We start from the raw sequence: 12,888 nt of genomic DNA on the forward strand, positions 1-12,888 counted from the left end.
TTCGTCAAGTAGAAAGTAGGGACAAGCTTGGTATATATCCAATCAAAGCTACTTTGACTGTGTGAAAAGGTGGGATGAGATATAGGGGAGATCCAATTACAACTGTTTTTGCTGCGTGGTGGTGGAGTAAGTAGGGAAGAGATCCAATCAGTCAACTAAATTTACTGTAAATTTCGTTGACTAAAATGTTGGGAAGTTTTGTCAACTAAAACTAAAATTATGACTAAAACTAAAAGATATTTTTGGCAAAAGACTATAACTAAAACTTAAAAGTGCCATCAAAATTAACGCTGCTATGTAGGTATATAAATGTAGTCCAGACATAAAACTTCAGTCTTTAAAACACACTTTAAAAATGAACAATTTAGCACCAGCTCTATAAACATAAGAAACCACACAGAGCATCCCAGTAGCAGCAGGGAACAGGAAGTGATGCAGTACACTCCTTGTGTCAGTGCCACTCAGGCTTCAGTGTTGATTGGCTGATAGTTGAGACATCAGGCCAGTCAGATAGTGCTGTGGGCTGAACATGAGGTGAGATGGTAGAGAGTGAAAACCAAGCCAGAGGGGAAGATGGACCTTGCAGTGGAGCCAAAGAGGCTCTGTTCTAACCGATAATTAGCAAAATAAAATGCTGATACATATACTTGCCCAAATGCCAAATATTAGCATCATTAACCAGCCAGGCTTATAATCTGTCTACCTCTACTAGATATCATTAGAAATGTTCATATTTGCCAATACCAATTATGACCCATTTAAGCTAATATCTTCTGACCTTGATATTCTACAGATAATATTGTGCATCCTTTAATAAAAATACAGATTTGAATTCTGTGAGCCAAAGAAGTCATCTAACAAATTTAATATCCACAAATCATACCCTTTTAGATGCATCAATTAAACAAGGTCCTGAAACCACTATACTGCATACCCCCATATTACTATTGTATTTATTTACCATAAAATAATTCAGCTAAACTACTTTTTTCTAACAAAGCAAAAAGTTACTCACTTGCAGCATTTCTGTGTTGTGTTACATCTGCATCAGGCAAACAAAGGGTTTAGTTTCATACCCCAAAACTGCAAATAAATCTCTCTTTTTTTTCTTTTTGCAAATTTATTGCAAGTTTACAAAATAGATAGGCTAAGCAGGTGTCCATTTTTGTTTTTAAATACCAAAACTGAATTCCACACACAACTTAAACTGCACTACTATGTTGGTGACATTAGACTATACACTCTCTCTCTCTCGATTATGGCAGATTTTGGACAAAAAGATTTCAGAAGATCACTCGTTTCAGTACTTTTCAACACAACCATCTAGAAAAATACAGTGTCATAATAAATCACTGGGTATCACAAAGTATCAAAATCTTCGACAGTCTTCATGGTTTTGGACTTACAAAGGTTGACAGTGTATGGGCAGCTGTGAAACCGACCATATGTAATTCTTTTCTACACAGCTCTGTTTAAATCATGCAGCACAGATGGCCTAGTGGTTAGTTTGTGTCCCATGTGTACAGGCAGCCCAGGTTCAAGTCTAGCCTGTGGCTCCTTTCCCACAAGTCTTTCCCTCTCTCTCTTTCTCTCTCATCCCTGTTTCCAATGCTAGCCACGGTCCTCCTCTATCAATGCAGTTATAAAATAAGCAAAAATAAATAAATAAAAATCTGTAGAAAAAAAGGACAAAATTAAGTGTCCTCAATCTTTTTGCAACAAAGGCTAAGACCCCCATCCCTTAATACTCAGTTTATGGCGTCTTTATGTTGTAAAAATTTAACAGAATCCACTGCAGTATGGCTGTAGGAGATTGTTGCTTGTGTAATCCTCTTGATAGGACTGTAATTGAAAAACTTTAAGGCTAGAGTCTTTTATACAGAACTGGTGGGGGATATGGTTTGAGCAGATAGTGCTAGAAATGACATAGGTAGACTGTAATGTTTGCAGGGTTCCAAAGGTCAAACATTCTCTTATTTCTTTGTTAGTTGACAGAAAGCTTAAAGCATCCTATTTTCTTCCTCACAATGAGGTGAGTAAAAATGGCAGCTGTATTGGCGAACAAAGATAGATTCAAGTTGGATTCTCGATTTATCTGGCAACAAGTTTTGTTGTTGAGCTGCTTTGCATCTAAACATCTCAACAATGAGACACCAGTTTGTTTACAACAATTCATTCATCAAGCGTTTGTAGATGGATAATTGTCATGCTTAACTCGCGGTGAAAAGATCACCAGTGTCAGGAACAAGTGAAGCGAGTGTGATAAACCAGGTCATGTTGCTTATGAGCGGATGAATGAAGACATTACTGAGAGCAATAGTGTGTTAAACAAACTGATGCAGGGTGACAGAGCGGCATTATTAAAACAGGGGAAAAAATCCAAACCAGCGTGAACTGACTCTTTATTCCTGTGCTTTTTCTTTCCAAGAACACAGAGATCAGTTCTTCAAACAAGAGGCAAATGAGACAACATTTTGCAGCACTCAAGACTGCTCAGAGCCACAAAAGCTGACAATATCTTTATGGCTTGTGTGGGGGGAGAGTTGAGTGCAACCCGGGCTCACATCCCAGGAAAAGATGGATCACCGCTCTCTGGCAAAGAAGCAACTGTGCAACAAGCAGACAGAGCGTGCTCTTTTCTGCTGTAATTGACAATTCACGAGTGAGAAATCCTAGCAATGCCCTAAACTGAGGCACATTTTTGACCCATAATACAGCTACAGAGGTCATATGACAACTGTCACTTAAAGGATGTTTTTTTCAACAAAACCCCACCCTGAAGACGTGAACGAGGCAAAGCTCAAATGAGACAGCAATCTACATTAAAATATGAATATTTCTGTTACCAACCCAGACACAACTGTCCAAATCAGAATGGTCCAAACACTTACAATGTTAGCAACTTTTCAACCCCCACTTATTTTTCTCTTAAACACAAACAATTGACAATACTGTTGACTCCATTTTATTACATCTCCAGGACTGAGCTACTGTGTTCAAATGTCTAAAAACATTGACACACAAACTTGTGTTTGCTTTCTGGTTTGGTCATGTAAGGTAATGGTAAACCAAACGGAACTATCTGGTCTTACTGTACAACATCGCTGCTTTCTGTATTGCTTTCTGAAAGAAAGTATCCAGCAGTAACGTAGATCATCTTTCTGTACCTTAGGTACCTCAGGCTCAGTTTGCATGAATGATTATAAGTCAAAGTCTGCTTTTTCAGGTATGCTGATATGGACAAAGATTAACCCTGAAATCTTGCTAAATTGCAAGTTTGTGTGGAGATCATCTGAGTCCAAACACTGTTTATGATGAAATCATATGAGGGAGGACAAAACCAAAAAGCAACAGTCAGTTGCTACACACCTTGATGACAAACCAGCACCCTCAGTAGCTGACACAAGAAATACCCGTTCATTAAACTAATCATGATATCTTACATTAATTTAGACCTGCAATCCCCATCAAGAAACCTCAGTACTGGTTAATGGCTGATCTCATGCCATAATGCTCTTCTGCCTGGATTTAAACAACTACAGTGAACTGACAGTATTAATAGCTTCTCAGGTGCAGCACAATTTGGAAGTATCTGTCCTCAAAAACAGAAACTAAGTTGTACATAAGCCGTGTCAGGTTAGACTTGCATGTAACCAATGAGCTGAAGCAATGACTTACGAATTCAGCACAAGCCCGATACATTGTTATTTGGCATCTGGGAATCAAGAATCGTCACATAAATGTAGCACTGCATTTTGACCTAAACAAACCATGGTTAAGTATATTACAAAATCCATGAACCATTACCAAAGCTTCTCATAGACCTACTGAACTGTGAAGACTTGTGTTAACCAAGTGTTACACATTCTAAGGAGTGGAAACAAAAAGTAAAATATATAGATATTACATTGGAATTTGTATTGGTGGCTGTCAAAACTGAATTACCTACAGTCTGTAAAAATGAACCATGACAGATAAAAACACAGATTTTAAATGCTCTGTCTTCTTAATTGTGTAAAATGGTACATTTCACAGAAAATTACTTTTCTCATGTGTTAACAAGGCAAGTCAGTGAATGTCTTATCATTGATGATACAGTGAATACTAAGAAATTTAGAGCTAGAATAAAAGATCCTGGGAGTCTTGTACCATAAAGGATTATTCTAATGTCTTGTGGATTAATTTCTCTCCTTAAACAGATTCCTGTTAAATGCGAAATCATTTTGCATTGATTTGAAATTCCATTTACTGACTACTAACTGGCAGCCTGGTCTTGTAAAGCTCTGCTGGATGGTGGAGCCTCTTGCCAGAGCTTATGCGAGCCCATCCCCCTACACTTCAAATAAATCCCATCCTTGAGGAAACACTGCATCATGTTTTACACTACAATGGTGCTCCATCTAATCTCAACACTGTCTAATGACACTAACTTTATTATGAGGCTTAATGTGGACTCCCAACTGCACAACGGAATTAAGAAATACATACACTTCCTGTTTGTTATTCTTAACTGAAGTAATAACTTAGAATATACATGGATATGAAGGTTTACAGTCAACCAAAGCAAATGGCTTTATTGCATTATTATAAAGGTAAACAATAATTAGAATTACCAGCTATGTTTAAGTATATAGGCTAAATCCTTTCTTACTTTGCCATCGTCTGGTGTGGAGCCATGAGATGACAGGAGCCTCACAAAGCCAACATAATCCTCTTGTCCCAGACTAATCTGATGCCCTGGACCTCAAAACAAACACTGTTAAAATCTCGTCTCCAACGGCAGTTCTTTGATATGGAGCTCTACTTGGAAAAGATTCAAATAAGGTTAAATACAAAACAGACTCACAACAAAGAAAACCTGTAGAGGTTAGTGCAATGGATGGGAAAAGTCATCAACTTGCTTAAAAGAAACAAGCAACTGTCATCCCCATCTAAAACTTTATTTCTACCATATTTTCATCAGTGCTGGTTGTAATGCCACAGCCAGACAGTGGCTGTAAAAAGCTGTTTGGTATTCACGATTAAATTAATAGTAAGTGGAAAGCAGTTCATGTCCTGTGACACATCTCTTGGCATCTACATTTTCTTTGAATTCTCCTTGAAAGGCACAACCCTAGTTGTCGCACCTCCTATTCAACAGACACAAACACAAACACTTTGTTAATAATGCTAATTATGACACATCTGTTTTACAGCCGCATACACGCACATCTGTCTCATATCCTTCTATTTTAGCCATCACAGTCAATTTACTTCATAGGGAAATGGGAAATTCCAACATTGTCCTCATTCTCTCCCTATAGGCACCCATCCAAGCATGCTACAAAATTTACACATCTCTGACACCTCTAAAATGTCATGTTATTTTGTGGAGCTCAGAGTCATAAAGATCACTTCTACTTTACGACTGATGGCTCGGTCAGATTGTATAAAATGTGCCTGGCATGCTACAACAAGGCCCCTCACACGCTTTCAGTGATTAGAGGTAATCAGATGGAGAGGAGAAGCCTTTGAAAAAGTACTCAGTTGGAGAGGAAGGAGTAGCAGCTTCACAGTGAGCTGAGTTTTAGAAAGAGAGGGAACAGAGGATGCGACACATTTGCTCTGAAGAAGTACTAAAATTATTAGCAGGAACACTCGTGCTCCCAGTCTAATTGTTCCTGCTTAATAATTTTAATTTGGTGAAAATCAGTGGCAATGAGAAATCCTCTGGGGTTGCCAGTGTCATATTGCAGCATCTAGTTTCAGCTTGACAAGTGCATGAGAAGGAAAAGCATTTCCCAGAGTGAAACACCCTCAAGATTGATGTAATTAATGAATCCATGGCATCCTAGAAAGCCTGAGTAAAGGTTTTGCATAACAGGTAAACCACAGTAGCCCTAGTAATGTTGATTTTCTTGTTGCTCCTTTTAGGGTTATCATATCACAGTTCTAAACTTTGATATAAAACTAGTAAAGTCAAACAATATTGATACCGTTATGGACATCAGGGAAACAAATCCAGAAGTCCTAAGCACCCATTATTGGGTCATTTTTGTAGGGCTGAAAAATGTGCAAAAATAATCTGACTGCGATTTTTTTTTTACCAAATATTGCGATTTAATATGCGATTATTCTTGGGTTAATCTTTTGTATTTTTTGACAAATTCAAGCAATAAATAATTCCATAAATAAGACCATGTGTATTGAAAACAATACAATTATTTCTGAAGCAATGAATCCATAGTAGCGTGAATCTGAATATGAGGGTGCAACAAGCTTCAAGCTAAAAAGGAGCCAGCTGGGGTGGAGGACATGAAGCTGGCTCCCAGCTGATCACAGCTTGGGTTATGACTTTTGTGAAGAAACGTTACTATTTTGGCTCGTACTGCAACTTTGATGTCATTTGCTTTGTTTAAGGGCATTATGATTTTTATGTCACTCATTTTTTATTAAGGAAAACATACATAACACAAAAAAGGAGGAATTTTATAAACCATTATAAAAAAATTGACACTTGAATAAGACTAAAAATGTTAGTCTACGGCCTTTTTTCACATGACAAAAACTAGACTAGAACTAACAAAAACAGATCTGTGATGACTAAAACTGACTAAAACTAAGTTAAGTTTTCATCAAGATGACTAAAACTAGACTAAAATGTAATTTAGTTTTCGTTGGACATTCAAAATCTGTGACATTTCTCCACTGTGGGTAAATCTGTCAAAAACAATGCATCCGTAGCTATTCTGCCTCTCAGCTGTAGAAAGCAGGGACCTCAGGTTTGGCAGTTGCAGAGAACACACTACCATGACTTGGTACCAGATTTAGGCAAGAAACTACATGCTCGGACTAAAACTAGACTAAAATGTTTTGAATTTTTAAGTCAACTAAAACTAGTCTAAAACTAAAGGATAGAAAAGACTAAAATGTGACTTAAACTGAAATGCATTTCATTTAAAGACTAAAATTAAAAATAGCTGCCAAAATTAACAAAGGTACATGTCCCAAAAGATTACCATTATATGAAACGCATATTCTTGCGAGTGTGTGTGCTCTTTCTGTGTAGGCATAGCTCACAGTTTGGGACCTGAAATCATTAACAACAACCAAGTCCAACCACAGTGATGGTCAAAGTTACACCAAGGCTACTCTTCAACCAAACCATCTGCTTTGCTAACTGACCTCTGTGACAAACATATGCAAAACAAATCCACAGGTTTACTGCAAGCTAAGAGGATGGTTCACTTAATACTCCCAACATCCAAATTACAGTCTGCTCTATACCAGCCATGATTAATGCATGACATGCTGACACAAAGTGGATTAGCAATACAGTAGTTTTTGTACTATTTTGAGATTCCAGGTAATATCTTACTCCTGTATTAAGCAGCTTCAGTACAGAGTTACTGCCACACCCAGACAATAGAGCTGCCAAACTGTTACTTAAAATTGAACAGCTGCATTAGTCAGGGATGCTTGAGGCTCTTTAGGAACAAGTTAAATGCTTCACTGCCAAATATTCAAAGTTCCCTTTCACTCTTGTGGATTGGTGCACTTATCTAAACGGATAGCATTAAAAGAGGGTGATTAAACAAAACACTCAATCCAACTGAAGTAAATTAGCCAATCCTTGAGTGGTTACTGTCCTCTAAAGCATGACATGATTGAATTTCTGCACTCATCAATTTATTTTGTGGTTTAAGAAGCCAGCTTCTATCTTAATGGTGCAAGTTATCCGTATAAACAGATTCTGTATCGCTTTTTAGGCAGGAGACAAGATTTTAGGCTTCAGAAGAGTTCTTCTACAGTTCAACAGTCCTGTCCACAAGCATTTCAGCTGGCCGTTTCTGTATGCAAGGCAGTAGGTTTATGTGGACTTATGTGGAAGAAGCAAAATGAATCTGCTACATGACAATCCCAAGACCCATCCACTTTTATAGATGATTTTTTGGTAACATCTGCAGCTACATGTATGTTTTAAACATCATCTCTAAACTTAACCTCCATTCCTGCGTCTAATGTTCCTTCTTGGACTGTAAACAATTACCAGAGGACAGAGAGGGAAGTCTTGGCAAGGATATCCTTAAACATTTATCCCAATTACTGCTCACTGCAGCAGATGCCTCAAAATATTTTCTAGGGGCTCTATCGTATATCCTTGATGTCAGATTCTTTTTTAGCTTCGGGCTAAAATAAATCCTGTTGGTTTCATCTCCAAACAAGTCATTTTTACCATGCAAATACAAGAAATGCTAAATGCACAGCATGTCTTGCATTCTTGTTTTAAAGTTGTTTTGGAGTTCATGGTTGTCTGGTGTTTTCTGTATATCTCTCTTAGTCTGTAAGTGCAATCACAATGTGTACAATAAAGTTGGCTTAACTTGGCTAATACTAGATCTAAATGATACTGTAAAATACTGGCATTGCCGTGTTGCACTATTAAGAATTACTGATGGATTTTCCACATATATTTTGATTGTGCTGGCTAATCAAGGCCAACTTACATTTGAATTAATCAATAACAATTTAGTCCTTCTTCACCCATTTTTGTTTTTCTCAGGCTTAAAGAATGTTGAAACTAGAAAAGCACTCGGAGAGAGCAGGCCTCCGCCATTAGCCCTATCTCCCAATAGTGAAGAATCCTTTAAAAAATTCCTGAATCTGTCCCCATGTGCCCCCCAACCATGGCATTCGCCGATTACTCCCTCCCCGGTAGGGTGGAAACACGGTGAGGCAAAGCATTGGCTTCGCTACGTGTGGACTGTAATGGCGGAAGCATTGCCTGCTGGTGCCAACAGATGCACTGACAGTCTCACCCATGAAAGACTGAAAGTCATGGCAGAGGGTGAATAGTCCTCTATTCCTCCCAGCATTGTGAGTATTCTCGCTACAATTCGCTGTCTTTCTCTCTATTACACTCTGACTCGTCTCCTCGACCGGGCATGCGTCTTTCACACTCTATAAACTCCAAAACTTTGAATAGAAATGCACCAAAAAATGCTGCTGGGATTGAAGTTACTCATGTCCACCATCTCCTGGTGTAAAGTGGTAACAGCGCAGACCTCTGCCATTAGCCGTATATCCCGATAGTACAGGATTCTTTAAAAAAATTCCTGGATTCAGACGGTGATCCGGAACACTCCCAAAATCTAATCAGTTCTTCCTTATGCCATTTCTGACATTTCATGAAAATTTCATCAAAATCCGTCCACAACTTTTTGAGTTATGTTGCTAACAAACTAACAAATGAACAAACCCACCCGATCACATAACCTCCTTGGCGGAGGTAAATAGTGATGTGTGACAGTATTGCTTAATACTGAAGTAAAGGGAAAGGAGTGGTGGGTGTTAAGTTGGTATCAATACGATGATTAGTAAATTTCTGCCGCGGAATGGATTTTTGCTACACCATCATCACCAGTTCAAATGTGTGTTGGGCTGTAGTGCACACGCAACACAAAACTGATGCCACCGCTAGTGTAGCGAGGTGATAAGTGGCTGGGTCCAGTCATCAGCATATTGTGCACTACCATTACGAGCAACCACACAACAAACTAAGGCCTCTCACCTGTGCCGTTGTACTTAACATGCAACACAGTTAACAGGTTTTTTCCCACTACAAGTTTGATATCAGCAATATAGTGAGTGTGCTCAGAGCGTCGGTCGGTCAGTCTGGGGCTGTAACACAAGCTGGGTCGCTCGATTTGTTTTCAGCACTGCACTGATTCAGCTTAAACAGCAGTTTAAAGGTCTGTTTAAACTTGAGACTCCCTTGATGTAAGTCCATATCGAGTCCATGAAGCAGGCTGTTATTAAAGCCAGTGTAGCCAATGATTTTTAAATCATCTTCTACCCATCAGCACTTTAAATCCCAGCTCTGAATGAAGCAACAAGAGATGAGACCCTGAGGGCTATTAACTGTATAACCATAAAGGAAACATCAACATAGAGCTCTGTCGTATTAATGACAGTCCAAGCTATATTCAACCTTCTCTTTACTCATACATCTGTTCCACTTTCATAGCTGTTGTTAGCTGTGATGGTAGCTCTTTCTCCGACTCGACAAGTCGTCTCCCTCTAAAGACCTCATGCGAGCATATCTCCTGTCGGCAGTTTTGCTATTGGCAGGCTGTTCTTCTCCACTCTTGTAGCTTTATAAATAGTGCATGTTGAACGGCGCTAATGGCTAATGTTTTTGTTTTGTCTTTTGACTCGTACTGTATGTCCCGTAAGAGTTACCATAGCCATCGTACAGCAGTTGTTGATGCAGTAATGTAGCTTATTGTGCTGACAAAGCCAGAGCCATGGGGGGATTTACCTCTGTGTACCGTTTATTTTCATACTTTTCTTACCCAGTACATTCAGTCAGACAAACCTGTGACGCCATATCAGTAAAAATACTGCTGCTTAAAATAGTGTGTGCACAGTGTGTGAGTCATGACGCATTACTTGCGTCATGACTGCCAGTGCAAGTAATCGAGTACCCATTCTTAATTCACACACCACTGCTGCAGCTGTGGGAGCACTTAAGGGTTAGATGTCTCACCCAAGGACACATTGACATGTGACTGCAGGAGCTGGGGATTGAACCCTTGACCATGAGGTGCGATCAACTCTATCCACATATGCATATGCACAGCGACCCCAGATTCAAACATGACCAGACTGAGTTAAAAGTCTCTTAATAAACGCCTTTAAACATATTGAGAAATGACAATGTTGTGTAATTTGGGAGCTATTCTATTAAAGCTGAGTCTCTGGCTACGGACTACTTGGCCAGTCTTTAATTTGGTGTTGTCATACTCGAAGGAGCAGCACAGACCGCAGGCTTTACCCATAGTGGTCTTGTAAAAGACAACTCTGCTTTAATTGAATGACTCACTTTACAGAGATGACACAACCCCAACAACACAAGCCAACAAAAAGAATATGGAGTGAATTTTCCTAATTTTTCCTGCAAACAGCCCTCTCTTAAAGTTTTATTTGACCACAATGAACCATTTTATAAGATCCTGTCCCCTTTGCTTCCTCTGGAGAAGACTTTGCTCTGCCAGACATAACTTGTTTTAAAGTTGTTGTCAAAGTGGCAGCAGGAACGGAAGTGAAACACACAGTTCAAACAGTCAGATGGGAATCCAATATACTCTCACTTTCAGTCGAAACCTAGAACGTGAGAGGTTACTGAAAAACACCTTTGCTTCCTGCAGATCCACAAAAACACGCTCACGGTCGCCCTGGGGTCCCCGGTACACAGCTTGGGAAACACTGTATACTACACTGGTGGAATCTGCAGCTTCAACTCCTTCAAAGTCATGTTTTTCTACAGAAATTCATGACATACATTTATCTTTAAAAGGTCTATTTAATCAGCTTATACGACAGGGTTTTTCTTTCTAAATGGCACATTAAACCGTCCTCGCGCTGACCGTTCACAACCGTTGACTCCAGTTAGTTGTCGTTAGCTAGTAGTGGTGCTTTACCTACGAGCAGAATAAGTTAGCAGTTTACCAATACACCTTGCTTGAACTTCAAATAGCTTACAGGGCTAACATAGCCTGTTGTAATGAGCTAATGGGACTAGTACGCTAGCTGGCAGGGTGAAACAATGAGCTCAGAGTGCAGTCAGGCTTGGCTAGCTTGCTGCTGCATGCTGTGTTGGCTGTATGGTGTAAAGCTAGCCAGCTCTCTTTGCACGCAAGGCTAACGTTAAATGGCTAACGAGTCGTAGCACTATCAACAATGAGAGAGTGGGTAGAAATATGCAGTAACTTACCTACTTAACTAGCCACTCCTATTCCAAACCCCGCTCTGTCCATGGTGGTGTGCACTCCATAAAAAGAACAAATCAGACTATGATGAGGTTGATACACAATAAAAGCTCTAAAAAATCTGAAGCACCAGAAACCAGTGGCAGCGCACTCCCCAAGACATCCAACACAAGAGAGGAGGGGAGGCCAGCGATTCACTGGACTTCTGCCATCACACTTGGAGATACCGTCCACATCGAAAACAACCCAGTCCGGAGGGCATTTTCTCGGTGCCGTCTCAAGCCCGACACAAGTCCGTTCCCTTCCCGCGACCTTCCGACAGTTAATCCCACAGCGAGTACCGTTCCATCCAGGTTAATTCCTCCGTAATTCACCGTTTCTGGATGTGCACCGCGGTGGTTCTTCGTGTGGGAACTGATACAATGTAGCCAACCAGCAGCAGCGGGAGCGGGGAGGAAATCCAGGATGAGGCGTTCCAGTCGGATTGAACTGTCACAGTCCGGGGAGTCCGGGCTAAAGCTACGGACTGGATTAACCACACTGAGCGGACCGTGATTTGATGTGTTTGTTGTTGACAAGGAAAACCAACCAGCACACATTCATGTCTAATTACCACCTATTTACACCTGCAGATCTCTATAAAACCCTAACCTATTACACAAATGTTAGGACTTAATAAGGCTTGTGATTTTAAAGTACCATAATGCCTCAAGTTAACTCTTATCAATTTATAAACCAAGCTCCCTTCACTAGCCTGGAGTTGCCGCATGCTTTGACGAATATAAATGAATTTCATATCCTAAATTTAATGGTTAAAAGAGAAAAGGCAGCAGGGCAACTAAAAGAAAGATACATTTCAAAATCTGTCCAAAAAAGAAAAAAAAGTTGGTGCACAACAAAATAGGCGGAGCAAGGGGGTGGATTGCAGGGCTTAAGCCCCAATTGTTTTTTAAAGACCCCAAATCTTTTAGACTTGTGTATTTCATCCATAAATTGAAAAGAAAATAATGTACAGTGTACAAATATACATGGAAATATAATTCTTGTAGGCAAACGGAATAAAATCAACCTTTTTATATTTTATCTATTATATTAAATTCTCAAATTTTATGTGTTTTCGATAGCATATCTAAAACAA

At 39.5% G+C, this 12,888-nt stretch overlaps 1 protein-coding gene across 3 annotated transcripts in view; it reads right to left on the bottom strand.

The window, feature by feature from the left end:
* The window catches only part of znf609b (zinc finger protein 609b), a 146,135-nt gene extending 133,960 nt beyond the window's left edge, over positions 1-12,175 (bottom strand). For 2 of the 3 annotated variants that reach the window (XM_041785299.1, XM_041785284.1), the window contains exon 1: positions 11,756-12,175. The gene's annotated coding sequence lies outside the window, so the exon portion shown is untranslated. The remainder of the gene's footprint in view (positions 1-11,755) is intronic. The other variant, XM_041785291.1, reaches the window with a different exon arrangement.
* Between the last annotated feature and the right edge of the window lie 713 nt (positions 12,176-12,888).

This window comes from Cheilinus undulatus, linkage group 1, assembly GCF_018320785.1.
Source record: "Cheilinus undulatus linkage group 1, ASM1832078v1, whole genome shotgun sequence".
Lineage (NCBI taxonomy): Eukaryota > Metazoa > Chordata > Actinopteri > Labriformes > Labridae > Cheilinus > Cheilinus undulatus.